The 10752-nt window shown below is 31.8% G+C and overlaps 1 long non-coding RNA gene across 2 annotated transcripts; it reads left to right on the top strand.

The window, feature by feature from the left end:
• The first annotated feature begins 1431 nt into the window (after positions 1-1431).
• On the top strand, positions 1432-5572 carry LOC110654100 (uncharacterized). 2 transcript variants are annotated; one of them, XR_002494677.2, is made up of 4 exons: positions 1432-2119; positions 4369-4569; positions 4734-4838; positions 4959-5572. It is a non-coding gene; the product is annotated as an uncharacterized LOC110654100 (long non-coding RNA). The 2 variants fall into 2 exon arrangements; XR_002494678.2 differs by lacking the exon at positions 4369-4569.
• The last annotated feature ends 5180 nt before the right edge of the window (positions 5573-10752 follow it).

Below are 10752 nucleotides of genomic sequence, written 5' to 3' on the forward strand. Positions count from 1 at the left end.
AGGTCAACGTTGAAACCAATTTATTTTCGTTTTTTATTCCGTTAGTTATAGTTAAAAATTAATTGTTTTCAGTTTCAAAAGTAATTTATATCTATTTTGTTTATTAAATTTAAAGACAGTTTCTAATTCCTATAAGTTAAATTTAGAAATCGATTAATTTCGGTTTCAAATATTAATGCTTTATTTAGTTATATTTAGAAATCGATTTTATTCGGTTTCAAAATTGATGTAGAAGTATTTTATTTATTAAACTTTAATTTAAAATTAAAAGCCGATTATTTTTGTTTCAAAATTTATCTAGATATATTTTATTCATTAAATTTTATTGTCAAATTTGAAACTAATTATTTTCGATTTTAAAAATTAAAGTATTATGTAATTATATTTAAAAATCGATTTCTTTCGGTTTCAAAAGTTCTATCTACATATATTTTATTTATCAAATTTTAATATCAAATTAGAAACCAATTGATGCCAGTTTCTAATTCTTTTAAAATAAATTTAGAAAATGCTTAGTTTTGGTTTCAAAAATTGAGGTATTATATAGTTCTATTTAAAAATTGATTGTATTTGGCTTCAAAACTAAACTAATTACTTATTTTATTTATTAAAATTTAAGGATACTTTGAAAACCGATTGATTTCAATTTCAAAAATTAGGGTTTATCTAGTTATGTTTAGAAACTGATTATTTTTATTTTTAAAATTTATCTATTTATTAAGTTATATTTAGAAACCAATTGATTTCAGTTTAAAAAAATAAGTATATCTTTTTTAATATTAAAATTGATTTTGATCGATTTCTAATTCTTTTGGTTGCGTTTAGACATCGTCCATGGTCGGTTTCAAAATTAAATGTCATTTTTTCTCTATGTAATTCAAATTTTAATCAAGTTTTGAATTTTAATTTTTATTTTTGAAACAATGTTTTAATTTCAGTTATCAAATTTTAATCAAATTTCAATTCTAATTTTAACTTGAATTTTGATTTTAATTTCCGATTAAATCTTCATTTTTTTTAACTTCAGTATTTAATTTTCAATTTTAATTTTCCTTTTCACCTCAACCTTTAATTAGACTTTAATCTTAATTTCATTTGCAATTCTAATTTTAATTTTAATTTCAGGAAAATAAAACCTTTTTATTTTTTTTTAACAATTTTAATCTTCACCATTGGAATTTAATCTCAACCATTAGGTTGAAGGCTTTTTTTTTTTTTTTTAAAAAGTATAGAGAAGTTTATCTAATTTTAATCTTGCCCTCGATTTAAAAAAAAAAAAAATGTACTACTTGGAATCTCAACCCTCCTTTATATTTTATTAAATCTAGACACTTCATTTTAAATTTCTCGTGAATATATATATATATATATATATATATATGCATATGCTTTCTTACCTTATAAATGCACAATCTTCTACTATTCGTTAGGAATGTAAAAAGGAAATTGGAGAAATTTTGGGAAAGTTTTAGAGGAAGCATAAATTGGTAGTGCCTCTCCCAAATGGTGCAACTTAGACTTTCCATTCCCTTCATACTCTCCTCCTCATAGCATCCAACACCTACCTCTACAAAAACGACGCTATCTCAGGTCCCTCCATCTTTGCATCGGCCTCTTCTTCTTCGACTCCTGCTCATTTCGTTCACTGTACTCCCCGAAGACCCATTTCGGCGTTGAACTGGCCCAGTATAGTAATACAGACAAAACCCATATGCCCATCTGCTCAGCTCCATAGCCAATTTCTTCGAAGACGCACCGTCACAGAGCCCAACTTCAACAGCACTCCATCGTACAGCTCCTTCTCGCAAAATCGACCTATTTCTCTGCTGCCTACAACAAAGGCATCCTATTCTTCTTTAGGCAGCAGCTTAACGCCCTACTCATAGAACCATCATACCCATACTCACCTCAACACAAGGCCCAGCCCTGCATTCACGCTCTCACTCAACGCACGCCTCCACAGACTCGCATTGCGGCTTCATCTTCGTTCATTCATTCGTCCTCCCCTCATCAGTAGAGACACACCTTCAGTCCCCACAGGCTTATATTGGTCGGCTGCTTGTTTCTATTGGCAATTCCATGTCCAGTTTATCTTCCTCTATCAACTGCTGTAGTGCAGGTAAATTGATTTTTTTTTTTTAATTTTTAAAATTTATTTTTCAATCCTATTTTAGTTCTGTGGTAAACTGGTCTCCCCTATTTTAGGTGCTTAGTAAGATAAGCCGTTGGAACTTAAAAAAGATGAATTTCTTTTTTTTAGAAAAACTGGACTGTCCAAAATTAATTACACTACAAAAAAAAAAAAAAAAATAGAAAGAGAATTTTCTGTTTCTAAAATGAAAATTTTCGTTTCTAATTCGGTTTAAAAAAAAAAAAGTTTCTAATTATAACTATAAAAACGAAAATTTCAGTCCATTTCTAAATTAGAAATGGATAACATTCTGTTTCTAAATAGAAATGGAAACAATTTTATTTTTAATCTATTTTTACTTTTTTCATTTTTAATATAGAAAGAGAGATTAAATAGTTTCAAATTAGAAACAGATTTTTCTCTGTTTTTATTTCAAAAGGGAGTTTCATTTTTAATAAGAAAAAAATCATTTTAAAAAAAATTTAGAAATAGATTTTTTGTGAAAATAAAAATATTAAAAACAAAATTACTAATAAAAATACAAATGGAAATTGTCATTAATGTGTTATAGTAAAACATTAAAAAATAAATTACTAAAAAATTTATTAATATTATACTAATAAAAATACATTAATACTAAAAACAATATAAAAATATTATCAAAAAATTACAAATAAAAATAAATTAAACAAAAATTACCATAACTATATTTTAATAAAAATTACTAAAAATTAAATTACTAATAAAAATTAAAATGGGAGAATGAGTTATAAAAAAAAAGATAAGAGGAAAATGAAATAAAAGAAAATGATAGAAAATAAAAAAAATGAGAAAAATGAGAGAAAAATGAAATAAAAAACTATTAATAAAAAAAAGAGGGAAATGAAATGAAATACAAAAGGAAGAAAATGAGAAAGAAAATGAAATAAAATTGAAGAAAGAATGAAATGAGAGAAAAAGAAATGAAAAAAAAAAAGTATAAATGAAAAGGAAAGAAAAAAAAAGAGAAAAATGATATGAAAGATAAATGAAGAGAATGAGGAAGAAATGAAAGGGAATGAAAGAAAGAGAAATGAAAAGAAATGGAAGAAAGAGTGAAATGAGAGAAAAGAAAATGAAAGAATGAGTGAGATAATGAGGGAGGGATTTTTATAAGTGATTTAGAAACGGATTGTGTAATTCGTTTCTAATTGAAAAAATGTTGGGATTTTCCCTTTAAAAATTAGAAATGGATTTTTAAATCTATTTATAAATTTGAAATTTTTATGGCCATTTCTAAATTTTAAAAAATGTCCGATAATTCCTGTCATTAATTTTAAGGTCCACAATTTAGAAATGGAATTCAAAATCTGTTCCTAATTTTGGAAATGGATTGAGAAGTCCATTTCAATTTTTTTTTAAAGAGTTATTTCCCTTCATAATTTTGAATCTCTTCAATTTAGAAACAGATTAGAAATGAAATTGAATCCCTTTCTAATTTAGAGAAGAAATTCTTAATTCGTTTCTAAATTTTAAGCTTTATTTTCATTCTCTACAATTTAGAAATAGATTTAGAAATGGAATTGAATCTGTTTCTAAATTTAGAAATGGATTTTGGAATTCGTTTCTAAATTTTTAAGCTCCATTTCATTCTCTACAATTTGAAAATGGATTTTAAAATTCATTTCTAAATTTAGAAATGAATTTCAAAATCCATTTCTAAATTTATAAATAAATTGGAAATAGTATTGAATCTATTTCTAATTTAGGAACAAATTAGAAATGGATTTTAGTCCATTTCTAATTTAGAAACAAATTAAAAATAGATTTCGGTTCGTTTGTATTCCATTTTTATTCTGTTTCTAAATTTGGGGATAAATTTTTTGGCGTTAAAATTAGAAACGGAAGTTTTCCCTCTTCAATTTTCATTTCTCTTCCATTTCTAATAAGTTTCTAATTATTGCACCATTTTTTAGCATTAAAAATAGTAGTGGATTCTTTTTCGTTTCTAAATTGCATTTCCAATATGTTTCTAATTCGTTATGACTTCTAATAAACAAATTTAATTTTTGTTCCATTGTAAAACCATTGCAAAATAGAAAGGGAAACAATCTATTTCTAATTTTCATTGCTATTCTGGCAATATCTTGCAGTGTAAGGGGAAATGCTGTCAATTTTTTTTTTTTAAATGTTGTCAAACTAATATAATTGTACTATTTTTATTTGTTTTACTACAAAAATACTTTGACTGGCAAGAGGTGATACCACTTACAAAGGAAGCTTGAAGGTGTAAGGCTGTACTACAAGGCATCAATGTGCAATGTCAGGAAAAGAAAATCCAAGGTCTTTGTGTCTGATAGTACAATGCAAAAATGGAAGGAGGCAGGGAGTAGCCCAGAGTTCAAAGCTAAGAGCTATTAATTTATTGCTAACTATCGTAGTGAGACAAGGGAGCTAGGGTAGGCATTTCTTGACATATAGGGGGCTCAGTTTCACATGCTACTCATGTGGATAGAATGTTAATATTTTCATATGTGTTTGTTTTGTTAGTGTCTATTTACATATTAGTATCGATTACTCGAACATTATTCTAAAAATCACTAAAATCATTATATCTTTTTAGGAAGCTCAGCTTTGGCAGAGACCTCTTCCCTATGAGCTTTTCTATAAGACCCATGCTAGGAAGGGCAACTCCGATATGGTTGATGTATGGGCACAATCAATTAAGGTAAGTGAACAAATATTTTATTTGCCTTTCAATTGTAAGGAAAAAAAAATGAATAATTGAGTTTATTTATTCAATTGTCATAACAGATGCATTTAAAACATGTGTATTGACTTATGCTAGACGCATTTTTAATGCTTAAGGAGTAGTCATCTCAGCCACAAGAGGGATGCAGCGACCCTCTTATTGTGGATGAGGAGCACTATATTATCAGGCTGTAAGGGCGAGGGAAAAAGAAAAATAGGGTTTATGGCATTAGATTCCCAGCATCAGTTTTCTACCCTGACTCACGCATGGACCATCTTCTACTGCATCCCATCATGCTCAGTCGAAGGCAATGAAGGAAGAGATTCGAAAATTGCACCAAACTGTCAAGACTCTAAAGGATAGTCTGGCTATAATGGAAGAGAGAGACCAATAATGCAAGCAGATGTTGGAGGAGAGAGATTGACAACACGAGCAAATGCTGGAGGAGAGACACCAACATTGCGAGCAAATGTTGGAGGAGAGACACCAGCAACTCGAGCAAACACTAGAGGAATGCATGCAATAAATGATGCAGAACATGATGGTACAGATTATGCAGGGTGCACAGTTTATAGCCTAAGCTTTGGATGTTACTCACCAAGATGATTATAAAGTTATTGATGCTGGTGATGAAATTAGTGATGACAATTAGCTTATTGTTTTGTTCTTATAATATTTTATATTTTTGTACACTACATTATTGTCGTAACCCTTCAATGTCATATCTATATATAATATTGACAAATATTTGATAACTTGCTATTGTATGTGATATTGAGCATTTAAAATTAATTTTATATAATATAATTTAATATAGGAAACAATCTATTAAATAAATGAAATAATAAAATATTTTTCAGTAATTTGAAATGAATTAAATTTGAATTTTTTGGTTTCTAATTTAGTTTTAAAATAAAGAGATTTTTATTTTATTTTATTTTATTTTATTATGTTTAGAAACCGAACATTTTTTTTTTCAAAAAGTGTTTTATTTTGGTTTTGTCTATTTTACAATTTAGAAACTTATTAGAAATGGACATTCATTTCAAGTCACTAGAAATCGAATAATACCGGTTTCTAACTTGAAATGGATTTAGAAACAGAAATATTTTGGTTTTTAATTTTGAAATAGAAATTTTCATTTCAAAACTGTTTTAAAATTAGAAACCGACTTGATATATTGTAACACCCCTATGTTCGGTAGTGCGTTCTACTGTTCCGGTGACCAGTGTTGTCCGGACAGCTAGAATGCCTAGAACTACACTTAGATATGGGTGAGGAGACATAAAATAATGAAATACAAGACAAAAAAATACAAGAAAAATAATAGCAATGAAATGTAATCAAGTTAAACGAGCAGAGAATCATAGCGATGGGTGACCGCACCGAGAAGTTGCGGTGTGGACCGTTGACTATCCTGGACTGCGGGGAACCCTGGAAAATATTTTTAAGACTTAAATGAATATCTATTGAAATATAAATGTCATTAGAAATATCAAAGAAAAATTAACTAATTAGTACAAAGAAAGACAACAAATCAAGAAAATGATAAAACTCGGTATTAATGAAAAATTGAGAATGTAACCCGAACAGGGGCATTGTGGTCATTTGACACCCCGAGTTATCATTTGATCTAAATGTCCATTAAAAATAAATGATATTATACATGGAAAATGTCATGAAAAATTAAAATAGTAGTACATAATCTAAATAGCAAAAGATAGAAGAAAATTGTGAAAAATTGAAAAGTTTAACATTAAAATATATTTTTATTCAATTAGTGCTCTACTAACACCACTTAAGTGGACCATTAAGCATAATTGTGGCAGAATATACCTTCATCTTCCTCACTTTGCAAAACCAGCCGAAACAAGTGAAAGAAACCTCCATGGCCGAATCCTTTCCAAGCTCCATGCAATCCACTTTGAGCCACCATTTTCACTAAGTCTCTTCTTTAAAGTTAATCCTCACCTTGCAAGGAAGATTTTGATAGCAATTTTAAGGAGGTTTAGTGAGGTTTTGGTTAAGCTTCAAAAGTGGTAAGTGTGTATTTTTTATTCTTGTTTCATTAAACTTTGAGTGGATGTTGTGGTGAGTTGATTTGTGAAAGAAGTTTTGATGTTTGATAAGTTAATGGTAGTGCACCATTTTGGCAGCCATGAAACATCAATATGAGCAGTTTGTTCTTGCATGTAAATAGTGGTTTAAATGATGATTTAAATGTTTGATTGTATTGTAGTTGAATTCCATGTGTAAGGTTTGATTTGTAAGCTTGAAAATTGTAAATTGAAGTTGATGAGTATCTGTAAACTTGTGGCAACCTCATGAAGAAGATTGAAGTATTTAAGTTTCATGGAATGGTTTGTTGAATTATGTTGCTTATGGTGGCAGCATGTGTGTGTGTTTAATTGTTAGGGTTTAGACATGGAAATGAGGTATGTTCATGTGGTTGAATTGTTGTAAATGGGATTTTGGAAAATTTTAGTGTGTCACCTTGAGGAGCACTAGTATTGTTTGTTAAGAAGAAAGATGGCACTCTTCGCTTATGTATTGACTATCGGCAGTTGAATAAGGTGACAATAAAGAATAGATATCCATTGCCTCTCATTGATGATCTGTTTGATCAGTTGAAGGGTGCAGCTGTATTCTCTAAAATTGATTTGCGATCTGGTTATTATTAGTTGAAAGTGCAAGAGCAGAGTATTCCAAAGACTCCTTTCAGAACTCGATATGGCCACTATGAGTTTCTGGTAATGCCATTCGGGTTAACTAATGCTCCAGCTACTTTTATGAATCTGATGAACACCATCTTCAGACCATAACTCGACCAGTTTGTGGTGGTATTTATTGATGATATTTTGATATATTCGAGGAATGTAGAGGAGCATGACAGACATCTGCGGATTGTACTGCAGACTTTAAAGGAGAAACAGCTATATGCCAAATTGTCAAAATGTAAATTTTGGCTGAAAGAAATCTCCTTCTTGGGACATGTTGTGTCAGCTGAAGGGATCAAGGTAGATTTCAGCAAGGTGGAAACTATCCTTAATTGGAAGCCACCTAGGAATATCACAGAAATTCGCAGTTTTCTGGGTTTAGCTGGACATTAGCGCCGGTTTGTGAAAGGGTTTTCTATGTTAGCTTCTCCACTGACCAAGCTGCTTCGGAAAGATGTAAAATTTTAGTGGAAAGATAAATGCCAGCAGAGTTTTGATGAGTTGAAGAGGTGTTTGACTGAAGCTTCAGTCCTTACTTTACCTACCTCGGGTAAAGAATACACAGTTTATAGTGATGCTTCTCACAATGGGTTAGGCTGTGTACTGATGCAAGATCGAAATGTTATTGCTTATGCATCACGCTAGCTGAAACCGCATGAGAGGAACTACCCAACACATGATTTGGAGCTAGCAGCTATTGTTTTTGCTCTGAGGATCTAGAGACACTATTTGTATGGGGAGAAATGTTACATTTACACAGATCACAAGAGCTTGAAGTATTTAGGCACCCAGAAGGAATTGAACTTGAGGCAGAGGAGATGGTTAGAACTGATTAAAGACTATGATTGCTTAATAGACTATCAGCCAGGGAAAGCAAATGTGGTGGCTGACGCCTTAAGTCGCAAGACTATGGCAAGTCTCAGAGTTTCTCCTTTATCCATGGTACATGAGTTGAAAGCACAGCATGCCAGTTTGGAGATTGATGATGAGGGACAGACAGTAGTTGCATGGCATGTACAGCTAGTGTTGATTGATCAAATCAGAATGGCTGCTCAGAGTGATGATAAATATCAGAAGCTACTAAAGAAAGTCCAGCAGGGCAAGAAATCTGAATTCTCTGTGAGAGATAATGGTTTACTACTACATCAGGGTAGAATGTGCGTTCCTAATGATGTTGAATTGAGACGAATCATTATGAAGGAAGCACATGAGTCTCCTTTTGCTATGCACCCTGGTGGAACTAAAATGTATAGAGGGATGAAAGAGCATTATTGGTGGATGGGTATGAAAAGGGATATAGCTGAATTTGTTTCCAAATGCCTAACTTGTCAGCAAGTAAAGGCAGAACATCAAGTTCTAGCAGGTTTGTTACATCCATTGCTAGTACCAGAGTGGAAATGGGAACGGATAACTATGGATTTTGTGATGGGACTTCCGAGGACACAGAATAGTCATGATGTAGTATGGGTTATAGTTGATAGACTAAACAAGTATGCTCACTTTTTGCCAGTCCAGATGGACTATAGCCTGGAAAGATTAGCCTAATTATACATATATGAGATTGTAAAATTGCATTGAGTGCCAGTATCGATTGTGTCTGATAGAGATCCTAGGTTCACTTCTAGATTCTGGGGTAGTCTACAAAGAGCCCTAGGAACTAGATTGAACTTCAGCACAGCATTCCACCCATAGACAGATAGCCAGTCTGAGAGGGTAATTTAGATATTGGAGGATCTGTTACGGGCTTGTGTGATTGAGTTTGAAGGTAATTGGGATACACACTTGCCTTTGATTGAGTTTGCTTATAACAACAGCTACCAATCAAGCATTGGGATGCCTCCATATGAAGCTTTGTATGGCAGAAAGTGCAGAACTCCCCTATATTGGGATGAAGTAATTGAAAGAAAGATGATTGGGCCAGAAATTGTTCAGCAGACAGAGGAAAAGATCAGATTGATCAGAGATCGACTCAAGGCTGCATCAGACCGTCAGAAGTCCTATGTTGATCTGAAGAGAAGATACATTGAATATGTAGTGGTTGATAAAGTATTCCTCAAAGTTTCTCCTTGGAAGAGGATTATGAGATTTAGCAGAAAGGGGAAACTGAGTCCTCATTTCATCGGACCATATGAGGTTCTAGAAAGAGTGGGTCCTTTGGCATATCTGTTGGCATTACCTCCAAAGCTAGAAAGGATACACAGTGTCTTTCATGTGTCCATGTTAAGGAGGTATAGATCTGACCCATCTCATGTACTATCAGTTAAAGAGATTGAGGTAAATCCATACCTCTCATATGAGGAAGAACCCATAGAAATTCTGGCATATGAGGTGAAGCAGCTGAGGAATAAACAGATACACCAGGTTAAAGTGCTGTGGAACCATCATTCAGGCCAGGAAGCTACTTGGGAACATGAAGAGGACATGAGGAGACAGCATCCACAGCTGTTCAGAGACTGATGTCAGGTAAAATTTCAAGATGCAATTTATTTTATGGGGGGGAGAATTGTAACACTCCTATATTAGGTAATGCATTCTACAGTTCCAGTGACCAGTGTTGTCCGGACAGTTAGGATGCCTAGAACTACACTTAGATATAGGTGAGGAGACATAAAATAATGAAATACAAGAAAAGAAAATACAAGAAAAACAAAGAAAAAATAATAGCAATGAAATGTAACCAAGTTAAACGAGCCGAGAACCATAGCGATGGGTGACCGCACTGGGAAGTTGCGGTGTGGACTGTTGACTAGCCCTGGACTGCGAGGAACCCTAGAAAATATTTTTAAGACTTAAATGAATACCTATTGAAGTATAAATGTCATTAAAAATATCAAAGAAAAAATAATTAATTAGTACAAAGAAAGACAAAAAATCGATAAAATGATAAAACTCGGTGTTACCAAAAAATCGGGAATGCAACCCGAACAGGGTCATTGTGGTCATTTAACACCCCGAGTTGTCTTTTGACCTAAATGTCCATTAAAAATAAATGATATTATACTTGGAAAATGTCATGAAAAATTAAAATAGTGGTACATAATCTAAATAGCAAAAGATAGAAGGAAATTGTGAAAAATTGGAAAGTTTAACATTAAAATATATTTTTATTCAATTAGTGCTCCACTAACACCACTTAAGTGGACCATTAAGCATAATTGTGGCAGAATATGCCT

The sequence above is a fragment of the Hevea brasiliensis genome, chromosome 13 (genome assembly GCF_030052815.1).
Source record: "Hevea brasiliensis isolate MT/VB/25A 57/8 chromosome 13, ASM3005281v1, whole genome shotgun sequence".
NCBI lineage: Eukaryota > Viridiplantae > Streptophyta > Magnoliopsida > Malpighiales > Euphorbiaceae > Hevea > Hevea brasiliensis.